The 13,936-nt window shown below is 40.1% G+C and overlaps 2 long non-coding RNA genes across 21 annotated transcripts; one reads left to right on the top strand and one right to left on the bottom strand.

The window, feature by feature from the left end:
- The first annotated feature begins 551 nt into the window (after window positions 1–551).
- LOC149129030 (uncharacterized) lies at window positions 552–7,115 on the top strand. Of its 20 annotated transcripts, XR_016240559.1 has the most exons (5): window positions 735–2,119; window positions 3,049–3,129; window positions 3,817–3,872; window positions 4,718–4,811; window positions 6,770–7,115. It is a non-coding gene; the product is annotated as an uncharacterized LOC149129030 (long non-coding RNA). The 20 variants fall into 20 exon arrangements; XR_016240553.1 differs by having other exon boundaries at window positions 735–2,010; window positions 4,718–7,115; XR_016240560.1 differs by lacking the exon at window positions 3,817–3,872 and having other exon boundaries at window positions 736–2,119.
- Window positions 3,735–13,528, bottom strand: LOC149129029 (uncharacterized). The gene is made up of 2 exons (XR_016240567.1): window positions 11,020–13,528; window positions 3,735–7,779 (listed from the first exon to the last, which is right to left on the bottom strand). It is a non-coding gene; the product is annotated as an uncharacterized LOC149129029 (long non-coding RNA).
- Between the last annotated feature and the right edge of the window lie 408 nt (window positions 13,529–13,936).

Here is a 13,936-nt window from a genome sequence, read left to right as displayed (position 1 = left end):
GTTCGTTCCGTTGTCTGTAGTTCATTGTTCTAACGTCCTGTACCCTGATATGCATCTCTATACACATGTAAATGTGAGTATGTACATATATGTGTGTATACATGCATATATATCCTTTGTATTATTATATATATATATGTAAAATACAAAAAAGGGACAAGAACGCAAAACATCCAGAGAGATGATACAAAGAAATCAAGGATGGGTCATTCGGAGTTTTCTTTCCTCAGTCGAGTTCCAGATTCTCTTTGCATCTGTGTTTGTCCTCCGCCACCACTTCACAGCCGGTGTTGGTGTGTTTATGGCCCCATCACTTAGTGGTTTGGCAGAAGAAAACTGATAGAATAAGAACTGAACTTTAAAAATAAAACACTGCCAGGTTTGACTTGAATGGTTCAACCTTTGAATGTGGTGCTCCAGCATGGCTGCAGCCAAGCATTTTGTCCAGGCTGCTAGAAATGTTGCCAGGTCACTGAACTGAGGCCAAATGGTGAAGATTACTGTAATTATAATTAACGGAAACATTTTAATTAATTTAAAATACACAGTGATGAAACAGAAAGATTCATTTCATTAATTAATTGTATTCTTTAATTAATTATTGTTATTTCACCCCAGGTCAGTCCTGATCCAGGCAGACCTACGATTAAACATGTTCCAGTCGTGATCACCCCACCTTATATTCAGGCATAGTGTATCTAGAACTACATTATCTAATGTACAGCATAGCAGTTAGTATTAGTGGCTGTAGTCGTTCTTTAGCCCCAGGTCACTCCTGATCCAGTCAGACGTTCCAGTTGTGACCATCCCATCTTTTACTCACACACAACCTATAATAATAATATTGTTACTCATTAAATTATTTAATGTTTGTTTAAATCTTAATTAAGGAAATTACTGAACATATATTTTAATTAAATCAATTAAGAGTAATTAGCCGAAAGTAAGACTGCAATTCCACGAACAGGCATCTCCGGACACTTAGAAATCTATATTTCTTTTATCTTTCACTTGTTTTAGGCACGAGCCCGTGGCCATGCTGGAGTACCACCTTGAAGAATTCTACAACCAAATGAATCAACCTCAGGAATTTTTTCTTTTAATCTTACATCATTTGACAGAAACCATTATGGGGTCAGTTGGCCCCATAATAGGTCTGTGCGGTCATCTGACAGGGACAGTTTCTTTAATTAATTTATACGAATTGTATGCATGTTTGTAATGGTTAGATGGGGGTGGGGAGCGCTAGGAATGTGGCTTGTGGGGGTAGAACGCCTAAAATGTTGGACTAGTTGGTTACATGGACTCCAGTGGTCAACTGGCACCTATTTTATCGACCCCCGAAAGAACGAGAGGCCTCTGGAAATTGAACTCGAAACATAAAGACAAACGAACGGCTGCCAAACATTTCGCCCACACGTGCTAACGACTCAGCCAGCTCCCTTTGCTTGTTTCACTCATTTGACTGCGGCCATGCTGGAGCACCGCCTTTATAGTCGAGTAAACCGACCCCAGGACTTATTCTTTGTAAGCCTAATACTTATTCTCTTTTGCCGAAACCACTAAGTTACGGGGACGTAAACACACCAGCATCGATTGTCAAGCGATGGTGGGGGGACAAACACAGACACACAAACACACCTACATCGGCGGAATTTGAACTCAGAACGTAAAGACGGACTGAACACCGTTAAGCACTTTGTCCGGCGTGCTAACGAATCTTTACGATTCTGCCTTTAAAAATAATAATAAAGTCCGTAATCCTTTCAATTATACGCACGGGCGGGGGTAGTTAATTACATTGACCCCTCAATGTTCGTCTTTTAATTAATAATCGGTCCCAGAAGGATCTTAGAAGCTAAAACACATTCGTCCAGCGAAATAAAGATTCTGATCGCAGAGAAACAAAGGGAAGTAACTCGGAGAAGCCAGAGTAAAATAGAGACGTTACAGATAGATGGCGCTGGTGTTTGTTGTTGGTTTGTCATAGCAATGGCGGTGAAGATGGCGGTAGGAACTCGTTAAAATTACTCTTTTCCTTGTTTCAGTCCTTTTGACTGCGTCCAAGCTGGAGCACCGCCTTTATAGTCGGTCAAATCGACCGCAGGACTTACTCTTTGTAAGCCTGGTACTTATTCTATCGGTCTCTTTTGCCGAAACCGCTAATTTACGTTGACGTAAACACACCAGCATCGGTTGTCAAGCGATGTTGGGAGGTGGGGACAAACAGACACACAAACATATATACAACGGGCTTCTTTCAGTTTCCGCCTACCAAATCCACTCCTTACGGTCTTTATTTCTTTCTCTGTCTTATTTCTGTGACCGGTTTCAGTCAGTATTTGTATCCGCCATCACTTGTTTACAACCCCAGGACCAGACATTTTATTTTCTTTTCGATAATTTATTAAGTTTGATTCGTTCGACGAAAACCGTTCACAGGGAACACGTCTGTGGAATACACAGCCACTTAAACATTAATTTCACCGTGCCCCAGTCCACTTACCTGGCAAAAATCACTTACACCTGTAATTCAAAGGGACCGGCCTTGTCACATTGTATTTCTTTGTAAATTACGTGAAGAAGACGTGTCTGCGGAGTACTGAGCCACTTGCATGCTAATTTTCTGTTGATTGAATTGTAATCGATATGTCACTTTCGCTTCATACTGTTTTATTGACCTTGAAAAATAAAGCTGACAAATATATACACATACATTACTAGATTCATAATATATACACACAAGCACATACATTACTAGATTCATAATATATACACATACATTCATAACATATACACACACATTACTCGATTCATAATATATACACACACATTACTAGATTCATAATATATACACATACATACATTACTCGATTCATAATATATACACATATATTACGCTATTCATAATATATACACATACATTGTAGACACTAAATTATCATACTTAAATGTTGTAGAAATTTAAAAATAAAGCTGACAAAGCCAGGATTCGAAATCACAACGTAGATATAGTTTTATTTTATTTATCTCTTGACCACCAAACAGAATGGAAAATGCAGAGAGTTACCTCCCTTGAAACCAACGCGACAAGATCCAATTGTTCCCTAAGCGAAGCATTTCCAAAATGTAATATTTATTTAATTATCGTAATTAAAAATATTATTTAATTACCTGGAAATAAAAATAAAAATAATAAAAAATGTGTAGGAAACCCGGTGTCTTTCCGATAACCAGAAAATCGAAAAATACGGGAGGAGTATGTTTAAAAAACAAAAAAAACGACGCCATTATAAGGCCCCCCCCTTAAAAATTTTTCCGGGTTTTGACACTTTAGCGACATCAAATCTCGAAAATTTTCTGGAGAAAATCTGGGGAATCGATGTCGCTAAAGTGTCAAAACTTAGAAAATTTTGACACTTTAGCGACATCGGTTCCCCAGATTTTCTCCAGAAAATTTTCGAGATTTGATGTCGCTAAAGTGTCAAAACCCGGAAAAATTTTTAAAGGGGGGGGGGCCTTATAATGGCGTCGTTTTTTTTTTTTTTTTTTTTTAGCTACTCCTCACCTATTGGTTATACTATAAACATTATCGATTTGACATTATTACCTTCCGCGCGTCCCACCGTGGGATTTTCTGGATTAAGACGTGTTTTCTTCTTCCTGTTGCAGTCGATTCTTCTTCTTTGCATAATTTTTGTGGTTTTTATTTTATTTATTCAACAAAAAACATCTTTAAATGATTTTTTTTATTCGAGAAAAACATATTTTCGATGATAAAAAAGACTATGTAGACATTCTTTTATTTGTTTTCAGTCAATTGACTGCAGCCATGCTCAGTCAAACCAATTCGACCCCAGGACATACACTTTGTAAGTCTAGTACCGTCTCTTTTTGCTAAACATACCAACATTGGTTGCCAAGCGATGGTGGAGAGACAAACATACACATAGATACGACAGGCTTCCTCCAGGCCTTGATTGGCCTGAGGCTATAAGTAGAAGACACTTTCCCATCGCTTGACAACCAATGTTGGTGTGTTTACGTCCCCCATAACTTAGCAGTTTAACAAGAGACCAATAGAATCAGAAGTCCCAGGGTTGATTTGCTCCAACATGGCCACAGTCAAAATAATTCACTACAGCTAGAATCCTTTTGTCCAAAGACGAAAGGGATCAGGACCACACAGCAGGTGGACCCACCAGTCAAATAAAAAAGACAAACACTAAGTGGGAGGGTCAATACTTTTTTTTTTTTTTCCTCTCAAAATAGAGTTGAAATTGAAATGATGAAGGTAGAAGGAAGAGGTATGTATACATGATAGAAGGGGGGAGTGATTGGCATGGAGTGGATGGGAGGAAGAAGAAAAAGGACCCTTGACCACTAGTTGCTTCTGCTGTCACCTTCCATCAACCACTTACTAAGGTGCACTTAGACATCCACTAACCCAAACTGCTGTTACTACCACCACAACCAGTTACTATGGTAATGATCCAAGTTGTTAATGGTTACAACAGCTTCTGCTGTGCTTCACACTACTCCCACCACAACTACTAACCTCTCCCTCGCTAGATATAGTGACCAATCAACCCTTCCGTTCTAATTGCTTTGAATAAAGAAACAATACATTAAAATGCTAGATATTCCCCTCTAAGACGAGATGGCCATGGTTGGAACACTGCCCCAGAGTTAAAACTACCACTGACTTTTATTACAGAGAAACAAGAGATTTCAATTAAAAGTTACATCCATAACGAGAAAAGAAGTAATTAAGTATGAAGGTTCATTTGAAGAGAACGAACCCAACAAAGGTAAATTAAATGAGAAAAAAGGTTTAGAAATTAAAATAAATTGCAATAGTGGGGGGACAACCTTGGATAGGTTTCAGTGTTATTGACCTCCTCAAGCAACCAGACAATAACTAAGATCACACAAGATTTATATATATACACACAAAACGGGGTCTCTTCCTGCCAAGGGTTCCAGATGAGACTACTTCACGGCAGGTGAGAGCAGCAGTGATCAGACTCTCTCATTGACCAAATGCCACCTATCAGAGGAGGTTCCAAATAATAGTGTAGCACAGGCAACGGTGGTGCCCCAGCATGACCACAGCTTTAAATATGTTTAAAGACTAGAGATATACATGTGCAATCAAGTATCTGTGCACAGAATTTATATATCTCGCACCATGCACACACAATGTAATTCCGTGTGCACTCAAATCTCTCTATCTGTATGCAGCAGCATGTATGTACATGTGTGTGTATACAGATGCATCTTACCATCTGGCAAAAACAAGCTGTAATTCACGGAGGTCAAATAAGAGCAAAACATATCTAGAGTTGTCTACCCCGTTCGATACTTCAATAGCAAAAAAAATTATTATTTTTTGTGGTGGTGGTCATATTTCTGGGTACAGGGTGGGCCAAAAGTCACACACGAAAATATAACATCTTATACTACTATTAATCATCATTATTATTTTGTGTAACATTGAAACACTGTTGGTCGATTATTGTTTTATTTGTTTCAGTCACATGACTGCAGCCATGCTGGAGCACTGCCTCTCAGTCGAACAAATTAACTCTAGGAATTATTTTTTCTAAGCCTAGTACTTATTCTATCTCTTTTGCCAAACTGCTAAGTTATGGGGGACGTAAACACACCATCGGCTATCAAACAATGGTGGCAGGGACAGACAGATACACTCACATGTACATACACACATATATATATATATATATATATATATATATATACACACGACGGGCTTCTTTCAGTTTCTGTCAACCAAATCCACTCGCAAGGCTTTGGTTGGCCCAAGGCTTAGTGGACACTTATTTAAAGTGCCACACAGTGGGACTGAACCAGGAACCATGTGGTTGGAAAGCAAGCTTCTTTACCACACAGCCTGTGCCTGATTAGTGCAAAGAGTCCATGCAACATGCAGTGTGCAGGACAAATACCAATGGTTGCCCCCTCCCCTACCTGTGCAAAGATCTCTGCAGGAAATTCTGTTCCTTGTACAACAAACAATAAAAAAATCTGCAAATGGTGAATGTTTCGAACCCTTGTAATCAGGATGTTGACATTTCCTAATTAGTTTTGTGTTGTAATTAACCATAAAGTGCTGTTTTTGAAATATGGGGGAGAGGGGGGTCTCAATGTGTGACTTTGGGCCCATCCTGTATTTTGACAGATTCAAAGCTAGCAAGGGAAACAGACTTACCTACCCATAAAGCACCTTTTGTCTGACGCTCTGCCGATTCAGAGACATGACAGTAGTAGTAGTAGTAGCAGTACTTGTGGGTGGTGGTCGTCGTCGTCAAAGTAGTTGTAGCAACAGAATTTAGAAAGATATTAGAAATAAGGAGGGAGGGAGGGATGAGGTGACAATCATGAGTTTCCTGCCCTGAAATTATCAGATTTAAAAATGCGACTGAAATATTGTTAATAGTAAAGCTGTGGTGGTGAAAAAACAAACGAAAAAAAAAAAACAGTAACCATGACGACATTACAGACTCCCCCAACACATACATACTGAAGAGGCAGAGAGAGAGAAACGGGGGCAGTTATGATGGCTAAGGAACTAAATGAAGGGACAACAGACCTACCAGACTATCTAATGGGAAAACATTGAGCACACACAAACTCCCTCACTTTGGTGGGGAGAATAAGGAGAGTTTAGCTTAACCTGGGGCCCAATGAGTTTGATAAGAGTAACAAGAAATCATTATTATTATTATTTTATTTCACTCCATTTTAGAAAAACTGAAACACGTCTTTGACAATTCCGGAGCACATTGGACTTGTTTTTCAGTCTGGTTGCGATGGTGCAACAAAACAGAACAGAACAGTTGTGGACATCTCCAACCAAAAGCATCGTGAGAAAAAGCAACATCGCATACAACGGCCGGTCAATTTGTTCGAGAAGTTCATGCAATACGGTGTGCCCAACACATAGCAAAGTGGACCCCTCACCACCGAGATGTCTCTGTCAGAAAGAGGCTTTAAAAAGAAAAAAAGTCCAAAGAAATTCGTGCACACATTGTCACAGGGAGTTGATATTCCTCACACAACAATGCAACGAAGAATAAAAGCTACAGACATTTGCTAATTTGTTTTGCTTTCTAATTAAATATAAATGGGTTGTTTTTGAAATGTGCAATAGAGATATTAGAGTCTTAATCTTGGCACATGACCTTTGGCCCCCCCCCCTCAACTTGTATATATTTTTACAGAAAGACGCATGCACACACACATTTTTAAAGATGTCCCGCTCCCCAGCCCCATTATTCCAATACAACTTTGCTAAAACCTTACTGTATGGTGCGGTCAGCTACCATTTATGAAGGAAAAATATTATTACACCAAGCTGATAGTGAGAGAAAAGGACAACACCAGCACTGCCGCCACCACAGCAGAAAAGAAATTTGGCAGATGACGTCTATGTGCACGAGCGTGTCTATAAATGGTTAAGGAGAAGCAGCAAGGGGTCAGAGGTTGTGGTATGATGGGGAGGAAGAGGAGGAATAAGGAAGAAATGAAAACAGGAGGCAAGAATGTTGGAAGGGAGATTAATAAGAATAATAATTATTGTAATTTCAATAACATCATCAGTACAAATATAAGCAGGCAGCTAACTCCCCTTCTCCTCTTCTTCTTCTCTCAGTCTGTGTATATATGCATGCGTATATGGACATGTTGTACACACACACGCACATACACATTTATGTAATGTATAATGTTATATATACCAACATCTATGTGGAAAAGCTGCAAAGACAAAGAAAAAAATAAAAAAAAGAAAAAAAGATTAGACAATAAAACCACAAATCCCGAAAAAGACAAAATAACAATACAAAATAGATAAATTCTATCCTCATTTACCATCCATTTTGTCTGCTGGCATCGGCTGGACATCTTGGGAGCAACTGGGCAAGGCCAGGAGCCACACCATATAAATAAATATATATATATATATATATATATATATATATATAAATAAATAAATAAAAAATATATATATATAAATTAATAAATACATAAATAAATAAATGAATAAATATATAAGTAAATAAATAAATAGTGTTCAGGATGCTTTTTACATTACCACCATGGAACCGGGCAAGGCCAGGAGCCACATTATTCTGGATACAAGGAAATGATCCAGAATTACAAACTGATCATCCACTAATATGTGCAACTCTATATTAAAACTTTCTTGTGTACCCAACCCAGTATTAGCCAATATACATCATTCCCAGTGGTGCATTTATTTTGAGATGCTCTGTGTTGAATAACTCAGTTATCATTCAGCCAGTTTTAGGAACAGAACGTGACTAAGGTATGGTGGGAGATTTTAATTGAGAACTTCTAAAAACAACACAACATTTGTAGTTGGAGCCAGAGCCAGTTTCAGCCGGGTTGGTAACGAAAATTCAATCTTATAATAATTCTGCTTCTTCCTCCGTTACTCAGCCCATTCGTGAGGCTGTCATGTGATTGGCTGAAGTCAGGGAGGCTGGGAGTGAAACGTGGAATTCTTTTTAACTCAGTCTTATTCCCTAGTTATTTCGTCTGACTGTAATGCCTTCTTCATGTGATTGGTTGAAGGGAAAAGTGAAGAAAAAGAGGGGAAGCATGAGAGAGAAGTCTATAAAATTGTGAATAAAGCATCATCATTTAATTCTGCTTCCCATGGACGGTTTGACTGAGGACTGGCAAGCTAAGAGGCTGCACCATGCTCAAATTGATTTGGCAAGGTTTCTACAGCTGGATGCCCTTCCAAATGCCAACCGCTTTACAGCAGGTGTGTGAAATGGGCTAAAAAGCTTGGTTCATCTGTCACATGGGTCCTCTCGCAACATTTATACTGTCCACTTAGGATACACCGACCTAACCTCTGGCCAGAACCTAACGCCAATTTCCCTGAACTCTTGCGGGGTCACCATGTCTGTCCCAAGCGAAAGCCCGAAAGCAAAAGTCATACGCACTAGTTGTCCTTCTGCTCACATGTCTGTCTTGCAAGGCCCCTTGACCGTTCATACGTCATCACTTACCTTATACTTCCAGCCTATCCCACCATCTTTGTCATATATTATGTGTAGTAAGAGGCTTGCTTCCCAACCACATGGTTCTGGGTTCAGTCTCACTGCGTGCCACCTTGAGCAAGTGTCTTCTGCTATAGTCTCAAGCCGACCAAAGCCTTGTGAGTGGTTTTGGTGGATGGAAACTAAAAGAAGCCCATCGAATATATGTGTGTGTGTGTCTCCTCATGTCTGTGTGTCTGTCTCCCATCACTGCTTGATAACTGGTGTTGGTGTTTATGCTCCTATAACCTAGCAGTTCAGCAAAGCAGACCAAAATAAGTGCTGGATTCGATTCATTCGACTAAAACAGAATTTTTCAAGGCCATCACTTAGGGGCCGGTGTCGGTTTTTTGACATCCCTATAATGTAGTGGTTTTGTAAAAGGAGATTTATAAAAAAAAGAAAGAAACACCTCCTGTGTTCATAATGTCTACATACATACACACTCACACAAACATGTATATGGGCATACACACACAAACATATATGTGCATGTACGTACTCATATGTATACACATATCCACACTCCAAACACTATTATGACAACTTACTGATTGTCCTCCAAGTAAATGCATAAACTACGGTTTAAGCAACATATTACCTGCCTCTGGACGCCCTCTTCCCATGACGGTACCCATACAGGTGATCCCCAGGAGTGCCTCCGGATTTAAACATCCCCTGGTTGCTTGGATGCTTCAGACTACCCCTGAAGGATCGAGGCAAACCTACCACTTACCTATATATATATATATACATATATATATATATATATATATATATATATATATATACACATACATACATGTGTGAGCATGTATTGTACACGCCAGTAATCTAAAAATGTATTTCAACAGACAAGGTAACTCTCATGGAAGTAGGCAACCGAAATATAATGCTTTCAAAAACTAAACCCTTTCCAGGTGTCTTTGGACAAACTTAATCTTCTTGAGACGAAGGGACTCTTAAGGAACTGAGAGAGATGAACACGAATTTGAGACTTTTGATTAGCAACACTGATGAACTCACTCGCTCCACACAAGAGGAAAAGAAGAGAAAGAACAATCCCTGCAACAGCTCAATCAACATTTGTCCAAATTATGCACCACTCTTCATTCTTTACCACATAATAATTGCTTAAATGAAAATCCACCTAAAGATGATACACAAGATAGAAGCCCATCCCCCTCCACTATCAATTAAAAACCGCATTATACACATATAGAATGAAAAACTTAAAGCCAGAAAGGTTACTTTCTGGAACATCATCAAAAACAAGCACAAGGCAGAAATTTATGAACACTGGTTAAATTCTGCCTCATAAACTCCAAATTAAACGTATTCCAAACGAACAGGACCAACAAAGACAATTATGGGAGAAACTAACACTTGGAAAACATGAAGACAGAAATAGAACTGCTTAAGCTTAGAGCGCTGAGCAATGAAGAAAAATTGAAGAACATAGATGAGGAAATCTACAACGAATTAAAGAAACATTGAGATGGTCAACGCTTGGAAAGTGTCTTTAAACTGTGGCAAACAACTTGTGAAGCTGAAGAAACAAACTCGCTACAAGGCTGGCAAAGACAAAGCAATTTGTTTATTAACTACGAAACACAGTTCATCGTAGAATAGGCATCGGATAAGCCCTTGCTGAAGGAAAATAAACCAAAAACATACACAGAAATGAACCCAGGCTTATCGAACACAAACCAGAGACGGACAAGGGGAGGCAACTCCACCTCTCTTACATCCCCAAATAACTTAGAAACAACAATCAGGAATTCAGCCGACAACAGAGAATCTGGACGGAATCTTCTTGGCATCCTACAAAGAAATCAAAGGTTCCATGGAAACGTCGAGACGAAGCAAAACTTTTGCGAACCAATCCACCCCCCATCATCTCACAATAAATGGAAGAATTTACCTTCGAGACTTGGTTACTTCGATCAGAGAGGGTGGGTCGATTCTGGATTGTCGAATGCTTTTCATAGACTTCGTTTAAATATATCTTGCTAGACATCAATCCGTCCCTTGTCACACTCAATCAGTAAAGCTAGCTGCGTGTCTTTAGCCGCAGGTATACGTACGAAATGTATGGGGTTTTTTTTCTCATGTTCCTTTCTTTCTTTTACTTGTTTCATTCATTAGACTGCAGCCATGCTGGAGCAGCGCCTTAAAGTTTTTTTTATATAATATATACTAGCCTCCCTCTTTCACACGATGCTGCACACAGCATATATGTTTGTATATATATATATATACACCAGCTGCCTTAACTCGTACAAGTCAGTGGATCAGTGGGTATAAGCAGGTGTGTGAAATGGGCTAAAAAGCTTGGTTCATCTGTCACATGGGTCCTCTCGCAACATTTATACTGTCCACTTAGGATACACCGACCTAACCTCTGGCCAGAACCTAACGCCAATTTCCCTGAACTCTTGCGGGGTCACCATGTCTGTCCCAAGCGAAAGCCCGAAAGCAAAAGTCATACGCACTAGTTGTCCTTCTGCTCACATGTCTGTCTTACTTGCAAGGCCCCTTGACCGTTCGTACGTCATCACTTACCTTATACTTCCAGCCTATCCCACCATCTTTGTCATATATTATGTGTAGTAAGAGGCTTGCTTCCCAACCACATGGTTCTAGGTTCAGTCTCACTGCGTGCCACCTTGAGCAAGTGTCTTCTGCTATAGTCTCAAGCCGACCAAAGCCTTGTGAGTGGTTTTGGTGGATGGAAACTGAAAGAAGCCCATCGAATATATATGTGTGTGTGTGTCTCCTCATGTCTGTGTGTCTGTCTCCCATCACTGCTTGATAACTGGTGTTGGTGTTTATGCTCCTATAACCTAGCAGTTCAGCAAAGCAGACCAAAATAAGTGCTGGATTCGATTCATTCAACTAAAACAGAATTTTTCAAGGCCATCACTTAGGGGCCGGTGTCGGTTTTTTGACATCCCTATAATGTAGTGGTTTTGTAAAAGGAGATTTATAAAAAAAAGAAAGAAACACCTCCTGTGTTCATAATGTCTACATACATACACACTCACACAAACATGTATATGGGCATACACACACAAACATATATGTGCATGTACGTACTCATATGTATACACATATCCACACTCCAAACACTATTATGACAACTTACTGATTGTCCTCCAAGTAAATGCATAAACTACAGTTTAAGCAACATATTACCTGCCTCTGGACGCCCTCTTCCCATGACGGTAACCATACAGGTGATCCCCAGGAGTGCCTCCGGATTTAAACATCCCCTGGTTGCTTGGATGCTTCAGACTATCCCTGAAGGATCGAGGCAAACCTACCACTTACCTATATATATATATGCTCAGTATGTAGAAAAGGAGTAGGTAGTAACTCTATAAGATGTACCCGGTGCAAGCTATGGACACATAAGAGGTGCAGCAACATCAAAGGCAGGTTAACTAGCAAGTTAGTTTTTGTTTGTGGCAGATGTTCAGGTGCAATAAAGACTGCAAACAAACAGGAAACAACTTCTATCTCATTCCAGGGTGAAAAACTAGAGGTAGTCGATAGCTTCCGCTATCTGGGCGACCAAGTTAGTAGTGGGGGTGGGTGCGCTGAAAGTGTAGCTGCTAGAATAAGAATAGCCTGGGCAAAGTTTAGAGAGCTCCTACCCCTGCTGGCGACAAAGGGACTCTCACTCAGAGTAAAAGGCAGACTGTATGACGCATGCGTACGAACAACCATGCTACATGGCAGTGAAACATGGGCTGTAACTGCTGAGGACATACGTAAGCTCGCAAGGAATGAAGCCAGTATGCTCCGTTGGATGTGTAATGTCAATGTGAATACCCGTCAGAGTGTAAGTATCTTGAGAGAAAAGCTGAACATTAGAAGCATCAGTTGTGGCGTGCAAGAGAGACGATTGCGCTGGTATGGACATGTGGTGAGAATGGAGGAGGATAGCTGCGTGAAAAAGTGCCACACCCTAACAGTTGAGGGAACCCGTGGAAGAGGTAGGCCCAGGAAGACCTGGGCTGAGGTGGTGAGGCAAGACCTTCGTACATTGGGCCTCACCGAGGCGATGACTACTGACCGAGACCTTTGGAAATGGGCTGTGCGTGAGAAGACCCGGCAAGCCAAGTAAGATCGTTGCCAGTGCCCCTGGACTGGTTCTTGTGCGGGTGGCACATGAGATGCACCATTTTGAGCGTGGCCGTTGCCAGTACCGCCTGACTGGCTCCTGTAGGATTTTCGAGCGAGATCGTTGCCAGTGCCTCTGGACTGGCTTGTGCGGGTGGCACATAAAAGACACCATTTCGAGCGTGGCCGTTTTCGTGCGGGTGACACGTAAAAGCACCCACTACACTCTCTGAGTGGTTGGCGTTAGGAAGGGCATCCAGCTGTAGAAACTCTGCCAAATCAGACTGGAGCCTGGTGTTGCCATCCGGTTTCACCAGTCCTCAGTCAAATCGTCCAACCCATGCTAGCATGGAAAGCGGACGTTAAACGATGATGATGATGATGATGATGATGATATATATATATATATATATGTATGTATGTATATATATGTATGTATGTATATATATGTATGTATACATATGTATGTATATATATATATATATATATATATATATACATACATACATACATACATGTGTGAGCATGTATTGTACACGCCAGTAATCTAAAAATGTATTCCAACAGACAAGGTAACTCTCATGGAACTAGGCAACCGAAATATAATGCTTTCAAAAACTAAACCTTTTCCAGGTGTCTTTGGACAAACTTAATCTTCTTGAGACGAAGAGACTCTTAAGGAATGAAGAGACTCTTAAGGAATGAAGAGACTC

Source organism: Octopus bimaculoides, unplaced genomic scaffold (assembly GCF_046866305.1).
Source record: "Octopus bimaculoides isolate indiv1 unplaced genomic scaffold, ASM4686630v1 contig185, whole genome shotgun sequence".
Lineage (NCBI taxonomy): Eukaryota > Metazoa > Mollusca > Cephalopoda > Octopoda > Octopodidae > Octopus > Octopus bimaculoides.
The sequence above is the reverse complement of the archived record's forward strand: the minus strand, read 5'-3'. Positions and strand labels throughout refer to the sequence as shown.